This window comes from Corvus brachyrhynchos, unplaced genomic scaffold, assembly GCF_000691975.1.
Source record: "Corvus brachyrhynchos isolate BGI_N302 unplaced genomic scaffold, ASM69197v1 scaffold961, whole genome shotgun sequence".
In the NCBI taxonomy this organism is placed as follows: Eukaryota; Metazoa; Chordata; class Aves; order Passeriformes; family Corvidae; genus Corvus; species Corvus brachyrhynchos.
The window spans coordinates 220,872-230,957 of record NW_008236008.1 but is presented as its reverse complement, the minus strand read 5'-3'; the positions used below and the strand labels follow the sequence as shown (position 1 = coordinate 230,957).

General features: G+C 39.0%; 1 long non-coding RNA gene across 2 annotated transcripts in view; it reads left to right on the top strand.

Moving 5' to 3' along the window:
• LOC108445903 overlaps positions 1–10,080 on the top strand; it is an 11,730-nt gene extending 1,650 nt beyond the window's left edge. Inside the window, exons 2-4 of one of the 2 annotated variants that reach the window (XR_001860934.1) lie at positions 322–424; positions 4,000–4,324; positions 9,324–10,080. This is a non-coding gene — a long non-coding RNA (uncharacterized LOC108445903). Of the gene's footprint in view, positions 1–321; positions 425–3,999; positions 7,825–9,323 lie in introns of those variants that run through there. The other variant, XR_001860933.1, reaches the window with a different exon arrangement.
• The last annotated feature ends 6 nt before the right edge of the window (positions 10,081–10,086 follow it).

Here is a 10,086-nt window from a genome sequence, read left to right as displayed (position 1 = left end):
GCTGAAATGACTTTATTTGTACCAGTGGCTTTTTCTGATTATTGGCTATTTTGCCACCCAACTGATAAACAATGCAGAAAATATGAAAAGGTTGCATCTGATTTTAGAATTATGACAACTTTGTGAGAGAGTTAGAAGTCATGTCACCAAGCACATTGATTCCTGAAAAAAGATGGTATTCAGATTGTGTTGATTTATTCAAAAGGCTGTGTCTTCAGCAGCAAAATTGCTAAGCATTCTTGAATTATTTCTAGTAGTTTATTTAGGGAACACCATTTGCCTGTTGGCTAAATCTTTTTTTTTTTTTTTTTAAATGTATAGGTGCAAGTTCAGAAATGCAGATGTCAAAATCACTTTGGTCTTTCAAAGCTGCCTGCTAGTGACCACATGGCAAAATGTAAGAATTTCCGTGGAGTTCTTGCTGGTAGGTTTGCACAAACCATTTGAGTCCAGATTCCCTTGGCCAAGTCAGAGCTTACAAGTGTTATTTAGCAAATGGAGTTTGCTATTGATTTTCACAGTCCATTTAGCAGAAATAGACTTGCGATATGAAGGAAAAGGGTATCTGTACGTAATGAGCACTGAGCACTGCAGTTATCTGTTTTGTTCTTATTAATGTCTATTTTCATGTTCTGTACACAAGATGATTTTACGTGTAAAATTGTGTTTTAGTTGAGCGTATAGAATTGCTGCTGAAGCGTCTGGGGAAAAAGACCTGTCAAAAAGAGACTCAGTTCCATGTCTTTCATTCTTGCTCTAATATGAGTGCTTGTTTTGGTTTGGGTATTTTTTAATGTGGTTTGAATCTTCAAATTCTGTTCTCAGTTTCAAACAACTGCTGCTCTGTTGACTCAATTTGTAGCTTGGCACAGCTGGTTATCTACATCTACATTCTAGTCACAAGGCAAACACTATCTAAACTCTGCAACAGTGTAGAGCCTGCTTCTGAAGTTGCACAGGGAGATCTTATTGTGAATCACCTGTCCAGTAGGTTAATATTCAGTTTCCTTCCCAGAGCTGAGTCAATAAGGGTGGAAATCACCGTGGAACTATTGTATAAGCATTGGAGAGAAAAAGTCCCATGCCCTCATTTAGGGACAAGATACAAATGGTAATCAGCTTGTGTGCTGGGTCCCAGTGCTTTGAATAAAGTTAGTTGTTATGACAGCTTCATTTACTAGGTGAGCCAGCTATTAAAATAATGTTTGGTCAATCATAAAAAAGTTACAGACTTTGAGGAAGCTTTTTTAGGGAAGATTTTGTTACAGAGACTACAGACCATAAGGAACGTGTTTAACTCTTTCCTGATTACTTTAAAAGGTAGTGGTTTATTTCTAGTGAAAGGAGAATGAGAAAACTCGTAAGAATTAAAAGGTGAAGATTTAGACTATTTGTCTTACATGGATTCCTAACTAGAATCATTTAGGTTGGGAAAGACCTTTAAGGTCATTGAACCTAACTGTAAACACAGCCCTACCAAGTCCACCACTAAACCATGTCCCTAAGTGCCACATCTACGTGCCTTACCTTCAGGAATGGTGACTTAACAACTTCCCTGGGCAGCCTATTCCAAAGCTTGACAACCCTTTTGGTGCAGAGATTTCTATTAATATTCAATCTAAACTTCCCTTGGTGCAACTTGAGGCCATTTCCTCTTGTCCTGGGAGAAAAGGCTGACACACACCTGACCACAACCTCCTTTCAGGTCGTTGTAGAGAGTGATAAAGGCCCTGCTGACCCTCCTTTTCTCCAGGCTGAACAATCCCAGTTCTCTCAGCTGCTCCTCATGAGACTGGTGTTCCAGACCCTTCACCAGCTCTCTTGTCTTTCTGTGGCCATGCTCCAGCACCCCAATGCCTCTCTTTAGTGAGGGGCCCAGAACTGAACACAGGACTCGAGGTGCAGCCTCACCAGTGCCAAGAACAGGGGGACAATCACTGCCCTGGTCCTGCTGGTCACACTATTCCTGATACTAATTAGGATGCCATGGGCCTTCTTGGCCACCCAGGCAGATGTTGGCTTGTGTTCAGTTGCTGTCAACCAGCACCCCCAGGTCCTTTTCCAATGCGCATCTTTCCAATCATGCTTCCCCAAACCTGTAGCACTGCATGGGATTGTTGTGACCCAAGGGCAGGACCTGGCAATTGGCCTTGTTGCTTTGTTAAACCTCATAAAGTTTGCCTTGGCCTGTCGATTCAGCCTGTCCAGATGCCTCTGCAGAGCCTTCCTGCCCTCTACGAGATCAACACTCCCACCCAACTTGGTGTCGTCTGCAAAGTGACTGAGGGTGCACTCAATCCCCTTGTCCAAATTGTTGATAAAGTTATTAAAAAGGACTGGCCCCAATACAGAGCCCTGAGGAACAGCTTGTGCCATACGACAGCAGTGCCTTGCAAAGAATTCCAAAATGCTTGTTGCATGCAGTAATTATAATTGTTTTGGTTTCAGCATGCAGATCTTTGCTTTGCTAGTAATTTGTTTTACTAGTAAATGTCTGAGCCAAGAACTGTAGTCCTCATAGCTGTAGAGGTCCCTATCTGGTTGTTGGTGAAGTACTGAAGATGTGGAAAAGGACTGTTAATTGTTTTTTCTTCTTCAACTGCTAAGCCTGCTGGCAACATGATGTAAGAAATAATATAGTTCTCCAATCAAACCTGAGAAATGTTTGCTGTCCAGCCTAAAAGAAGCATGTAGTATATATGCCCTAAAGCACAAAAGCATCACTGCTTTCTTGGAGCCTTAACATTTAAACATAGAGCAACACAAGAGAACAAAGTGTATTTGAGAAACACTGCAAAAATTACTGTCCAGTACATTTTTATTTACCAGTTAATTGGAATAGTCCAAAAGCCATTTGTATTGTTTCATATATTTAAACTGTTTTGAGTGTTAGATATTTGTTTAGTAAAAAACTGTGGAGAACTTTCCACATGAGAGGGAATAATTAGCACCTGCTTCTGCTGGCTTTATGTACCACAATCGTATGTAGTGCTTGTTTGAAAATGCTGATAAGCTAGGACTAGAAAGCTTTGCTTAAAAGTGAGATGAGTAGTAAAAGGGAATAGTAAAAGTGCAGTTTCATGCTTAGAAAAAGCTGATGATTTTCAGCTGTTCTGCCTCCCAAAGGGAATTCTTTCACCTGTATGAGCTCCCATCCACTTTCTTGTGTTGGTCCAGTTGTGTAACTGTGCCATCAGTTAGTTCATCTGTGGTTCAGCCAAAAATCAGTCTTATAAGAAAGTTAGTTTTCAGTGGGCTGAGTGAATTGATCAGACTTGCCTGCATATTCAGTAAATCTTACAAGAAAGGGAGTGGGGAATGTGGGTGATGAGGAGGACTGCTTCTCATGGTGGCAGTGTCTTCTTAAATCATCTTGATGAGCTTTAAAACAGCACAGTGATAATAACACAGTGATCACTTCAAGCTAGAATAAGACAGAACTACTACTAAAAGATGCAATCCTTCCTGCTTCTACCTATATGTTTCGTACTTCCTTCGTCAGTGTAAGCATTTGCATTAATATGTTGTGAATTTTGTGCTGAATTATATTCAGAATTTAATTAGATTGAAATTAACCTGACAAGAAACTGACTATTTTTAATCCAGATGTATTCCATATCCCAATTCAGCAGGCAGCATCAGAGATGTTTGTGTTAGCTCAGGGTAATGGATAACACAAGAACAGGAACAAGAAAATAGGTAAGAAGAGGTCAGGCTTGCTTTTTTAAAAAACTTCAGCAGTGTTGGTTTATGCCAACTTAAAGTATTGTTTAAGTGACTACTTTTAATATAAGTTTTCTTGATTATTTCCATGGTGCAAGAGAGCACTCAGCCCTGTGTCTGTATGTAACCCCTTGTATAGGATGGATGGGTCAATAGATAGGACTAGTGTATTCCTGCCACTGCATATGAACCTTTAACCATGGTGGCTCACTTGTCACCTTCTTTAGCTCCAATATAATACTTTGCATCTGTTCCCATCCTGTTTTCATATACCAGATGCAGATAATCAGTGCGTGATGGATCAGAGTCCAGATCGATGTGACAGATGGGAACCTGGAACAGGAGAGAAGCTCTGATTATGTTCTCAACTGCAGGCACCTTGGTGGAGAAGTTTCCAAGATTCTTACGGAATGCATAAGATTTAACAGGTCTTCTGGTGGTGCTTGGTCACATAATATTGAGGTACAAACCAAGCATTACTCTCTGTCTCTTTATGGACTCAAAGGGCTGCCACCCTTGTAAAAATAGGTGAAGCATAATCCAGAACATTTGGTGTATCCATTATGCAAAGGATCACAGTCTGTCAACCAAACTGCAAGAGGTACACTCACCACAAATGTGCTTTAATATTTTTAAGAGTTTTTTTGTTGTTTGGGGCTTTTTTTTACATAAATTCTGTAACTGAAGAGGCCAGTTAGTTCGGAGAGTGAGTATTCTAACAGGTTGCAGTATATCCACTGTTGCACTGAATGAGAAAAAAAAGCAAATGTTTGTTAGCAGAGGGAATATGCACCAGTAGGTATGTTTGTTCCAGACATTTGTACAAAAGCGTGTAACACCCTGGAGTGACCAGTAAAGAAGTAAACATCCATCACTGCAAGGAGGCTCTTTCAAGGTGACAAATTCATACCTTAAAGCTAAAAAGTACAGACTTTGAAATACATCAATACATATTGAAATACATTCCTGACACTACAGTTAAGTGAGGAAACATACTCCTAGCAAAGCATTCCATTTGTCTGTGACATGTAGGAAAAATGTCAGAGACCAGTGAAGAAAAAATTCCACCTCTTGTGGTTGATGGAATAAAGTTTTGAATTGTGGCTGAAAACTGTGAGAGGATATCAAAGGCTCCTGGCTGTAGCTTGAATTTATGTGCTGGAAGTTATACCAGTGCATTTGAGGGAATATGATTCCTTTTTCTAGTTCTTCTTCTGTGGGAATACATTTTCTTCTAGCCTACCTATAGGAGTTTTCAACTTGTTCTTTCTTCTGCATGTTGCTCCTGCTAACAGATGAATAATTCAGTTCCCAGCTTCCATGGTACCTCAGCGTACTGTTCCCTAATACTCTGCATGAAGAAGGAATATAAGTATCAGTCTTAAAGATAGAAGGAAATGCATTTTCAAAAAATTGGTCATACAGGGTTTTTAAAAATGTTTCTTCAGTAGTTTTTCAAACTTAAGGGCCTGATTATGGATGTACCAGACCTAACTGTCAGAAAAGGTAATTTTCTGGAACATTCTGTTGAAGAAGAGAGGGTGTTTTGGGGAACATAGTAATGAGTAGCCCATACTCACCCTGAACCAGGAACCTACTATACACTTACTGTTGTATGTGAGACTATGCAAATACAAAGGTAAATCCAAGCCAGTATTATGACTCCTTCATGATGGCAAATACTTCTGTCTCTAAATGCTAAGAATATAAAGCTCTGGCACTTTCCTGAGAGCCTTTGCACTGTAAAAGAAGGTATTTGGAGAATGTATGGCAAAGCTAGCAATAAGATCCACTGATTTATTGCTTCTCCCAGCCAACTCCAGAAGATAAAATTGCTACGCAGAACTAAAATTGCAGAGGAGAAACTATTTAAGAGGAGGAAGCCGCAACACGATTGCCCTTTTTCCTGGGAGCTGCTGTCAGTACCATTACAGATTTCCTGGATTGCTCTGTGGGTGAGCCTGGTTAATTAGTTACCTCCCTAAACACCTGTAATAGGAAGGACTGCTATAGTGTATAGTTTGTCCCATATTCTTAATCTCCAGTGTCAATTCAAAAAACGGGAATAATCTGACAGATGAGAAAAGTAACATTTACTGAAAATTGTAACTGTTCCACCTTTATATCCTGGCTTCAGTCTCCTGCAGGTCTTTGTGACTGATGTGACATGATGAGTGTAATGCATGCTGAGGTTGTCCTACAGATTAGTAATTAAATAGCCTAGATATTGGGTGCATGAAGCATTAGTCTGAACCTAGTTTTTGTATGCTGAATAACTCTTTTCCCCTTGATCTGAGGTGAATTCAGCATAGCACTTTAGAACTTAAGTGCTTTCAAAGGTTTATGCAGATCTCTTTCAATAAGCTGCTAATACCAAAAGAACAGTTAAAAATGAAAATCAGCTGAGAAAAGTTGAATGGATTTCAGCTGGAGAAAAATATCCCTTTAATCTCTGGGCAGGGTAAGTCAAATGAATAACAAGGGTGGTTTCCAAGTGTTTTAATATCCGTGTTGAAACGCTTAGATAGAGAGGTCATAAAAGTCATGTGAATTAAGGTGTGAAACAATGAGACTGAAGCAATAACCACTTTTAAATACCATGAAACGATCTTTGAATCTGCCTGATTGTTTCCTCCAGCAACTGCAGTTGGTCATTTCGGGTCAAAAATGCAATAACTGATGTTTGAGCATATACTTTATATGTGGACTTCATGACATGAATGAAAGATTTTTAATATGAATAACTTGAAAGATAAAATTGAATGGGAGATATGGATACTTTTGCCTAAAAGGAAGACATTAAAGAAGCATTGCAGTGATTCATTCTAATATGCCAGTTAGCTAACTGTTTACTAGATGTGTATTCACTCAAATATTTTTATAAGACATTTTGAAACACCTGCAACGATTTTGATTAGACTAGGTTTCTAGTTTCAAGTCAAGTGTCACAGCTGATGTGCAATCTGGATCATGAAAAACTGAACTGACTAGTTCACAGCATGTACGATGGATGGTTTATCATGACATGGAAAGCTGCTGCTTGTCTGGGTTTTGATCCAGGCAGACCTGAGTGTTAAGTTTTGATATCTGGAGGTTTGTACTGTATGCTGTTTCTTTGTTTTATAATTTTAAGTCTTCCCATACAGAAGTAGGGACAGTGGCTATTAGAAAATTTTGCTGTGCCACTGGTACTGTTGAAGTTCAATTAATAATTGGCTGTAGCTAAGAAAGGCAAACAAACATTTTTGGGCTGGTACAAATCTCATGTATCATAGTTCATGAGGCATGCAGGAGATAATTCTACAGGGTCCTTGTAATAGATACATAACTATGTAAATCAACACTAACAATAATCTTTATTGTTTTATGTATACCTGGATCAAACTTACTTCCTTGGCTAGCTCTGGGACTAGATACATTTTGCAAGAAAGGCTTAGCTATGTTTATTTAATAGCAGGTTATAGCAGTGGAAGATGAATTGGTCTACTTGGTCGACATGGGATGGGGGTCATGCCTCTGGATTGCTGCAGGTGTCATCCTTAGAATGCTCACCTGACAAACCACTTCTATTCCTTAGTTTCTTCTTCCTTAACTTTTCCTGGTTTAAACTCTTGTCAGCATATTGCTTCTCCTTTGCTCACCATTCTAGAACAGAAGTAATATATTATTGTGCACAAGGATATAATAACAAGAATATTAATGTGCACAAATGGCATGAACACAGATCTAAGAAGGATGCAATGTGGTGCAGTTTTTCAAAATGAAGCATGCTGGCAGTGAGCTCTCTCACATGCATGAGGTCAGTACAGGTGTGGATGCTTAGAAACCAGAACATTTAGCACAGGCACAGGCACAGCAGTATGTGTGGCACCTTCAAGATAGCTTCCTTAATCCTAAGGCCTAATAGTTCATGGAGAAATATGTAAAGAAGGGTACACAATCATGCATCACTTAATAATAGGAATTAGAGGCATTCATGTCACATAATATGAGACCCCATCAGAATTTTCCCTGAGTTTGTGGAGGTTTAAGTTCACATTTTCACTTTCTACTGTAGTGCTGTATCAAAGGAAGAAGATTAAAATGCAAATTGGCTTTAAATTCACAGTGTACTGTATAAGAATGAGGTTGTGTCCTTTGAAATAGGTGTGAGCTCTCTATGGAAGCTGACTGTGCTCTGGTTTAAAAATCCAAGCGATAACAGCAATGTTTTATAGGCAAGCTTTGCATATCGTGCACATTTGGTAAATGTGGTCACTCTGTGAAATATAGTATTAAAACAGTCTGGTGCATTTGCAAACCTAAATTTTATTGCAATAATTGCAAAAACATTAATTAAAAAGCAAATCACAGAACACAAAAATCTGTAGTCACCAGTTCTGCACAAAAATTCTGAGGTTGTTTTTACTGCATCATTTACTAGAAAGCATTTATTTCACACATACAATTCTGATAAATGTTGTACCATGAACCTGTGACTGCATTTTATTTTTCTTGCTCATAAAAAACTCAGAGTGAGTTTTCTTTCTAATGAAGGTATTGACTTTTACAAGAAAAAGATTGGTTTTGCAGTGGGAAGCTAAGGAGGTTATAGCTTACTTTGAATATTTGTTTACTAGTCTCCATTACTGATAATTTGCATCAAACACTGAGTTCTTATACATTCTTATAAAAATAACATTTTCACTTTAAACTCAGTAGCTTTTATATATCAGAAGCAAGAAAAAGAGATAATTAACAGAGGAGACTGACTGTTTATAGAGGCATCTACTATGGATTCAGCAGGCAGCTGACAGCCAGGCAGCTGCTGGGGTAAAATCCACAAGGTCTTAACAACCCTGGAATTTGCTATTTTCAGTGCCAGATTTGGAACTGCCCTATGATAGAATCTGAATACTCTGCATTGCTTGATTATTCATGTACTATGTGTCTTTGGCATTTTCTGTATTCTGTATCGTAGCATTTGTTTAACTTCTAAAAAATCTGTCCAGGGAAAAAAGAAGAATTCACCAAGCAGCTAACTTGTTAGATTAGTGTTAGACAGCTAATTGTTATTTATAGGGGCTCTTACATTTTTGGCTTTCTCTCCAGCAAAATAAAAGGACAAGAAAGGAAATGTAAATGTAGAGTCACAAAAATAGCAGGTGGGATTAAAAGAGACATGGGAGACAGAAAAGGGGAAGCATTCATGGTCCACAGTACCTGAAAGATGCCAGGCTTCACTTGTGGTGGCTTATTAAACTAGGTCTGCTTGAGTTAAAGTTACGTGACAGAAATACATATAGACAGTTTGCTGATTACGTGGACATTATTTTCTATTAGACAAATATTTATAGCTAAAATAAGTAACATTTATTTTTGAGAATCATAGGCTGGCTCTTACTATGCAAAAAGTCTGACATCTAATGAGTAACTTGCACAGTACCAATGGCACCAAGTCTAAGGTAGATGTGACCTGTCATCCTCTACATCCTTTATTTTTCTCTACCAACTACAGAGGGAACCAAGTCGACTTAGTTTAGATAAATAGCTTTGACACAGAAGTCAGATGAGTTAAATCCCACCTTCAGAGCAGAAAGAACATGAAATTTTTCTCCCAGACAGGTGAAAGCTGAGGCCTGCCACCGCAGAGGATGAATACAGAAAAACGGAAGGTGAATGGCAGCACTGGTAGCACCTCTTTGGTGTTACCAAATTGGTAAGGTTGGTGTTACTCTTAGAGGTAACACCTCTAACACCTCTTTGTTCCTCAGTATCCTGCATCACCGTGCCCCAGCAGGAGGTACAAGGGTGCCTGTTTTTTTTATCTAACACCTAAGAATGGGTGGATTTACTGTGATGTCTCAGAAATCTGAAGTAAAGCTTTTGGCTGTAGGATTATTGCCAGCTTTTGTCAATGTGCTGAAATATACTGACTGGGCTGTTAAAGGTTTGGACCTTTCTCATGGTGATGTATGTAATTTTCAGGGAACACCTAATATGAAGTACAGAGAGAGTCACGATATAAATGTGTGAGCCTTGATATGTAATACTCTTTTGTATAACAAATTTGCAGAGTTTAAAGATTATTTATTTATTGTTCCTTTTAAAGATAGGTGTATACTAGTGTTGGGGTTTTAGGAGCTCTCCTGGGTTTTTTTTTTTTGGTTAAAGGAATTTTGCCCATACATGTTGCCAGGGGGACAAATGGCCAGGTACTTCAGGAAAACAAAAGAGCTGGCTGCTCTTTTTGTTTCACCTGGGTGGGTGGGCAGTTCGGTCTCCAGCGTTCGGACAGAGAGGGAGTCTGCTTTCTTTGGCTGCTTTTCCTTTCTGCTGGAGAAGCCCCGGGATCCCAAGCCCGCCTTCCCTGCCCTGCTGGAG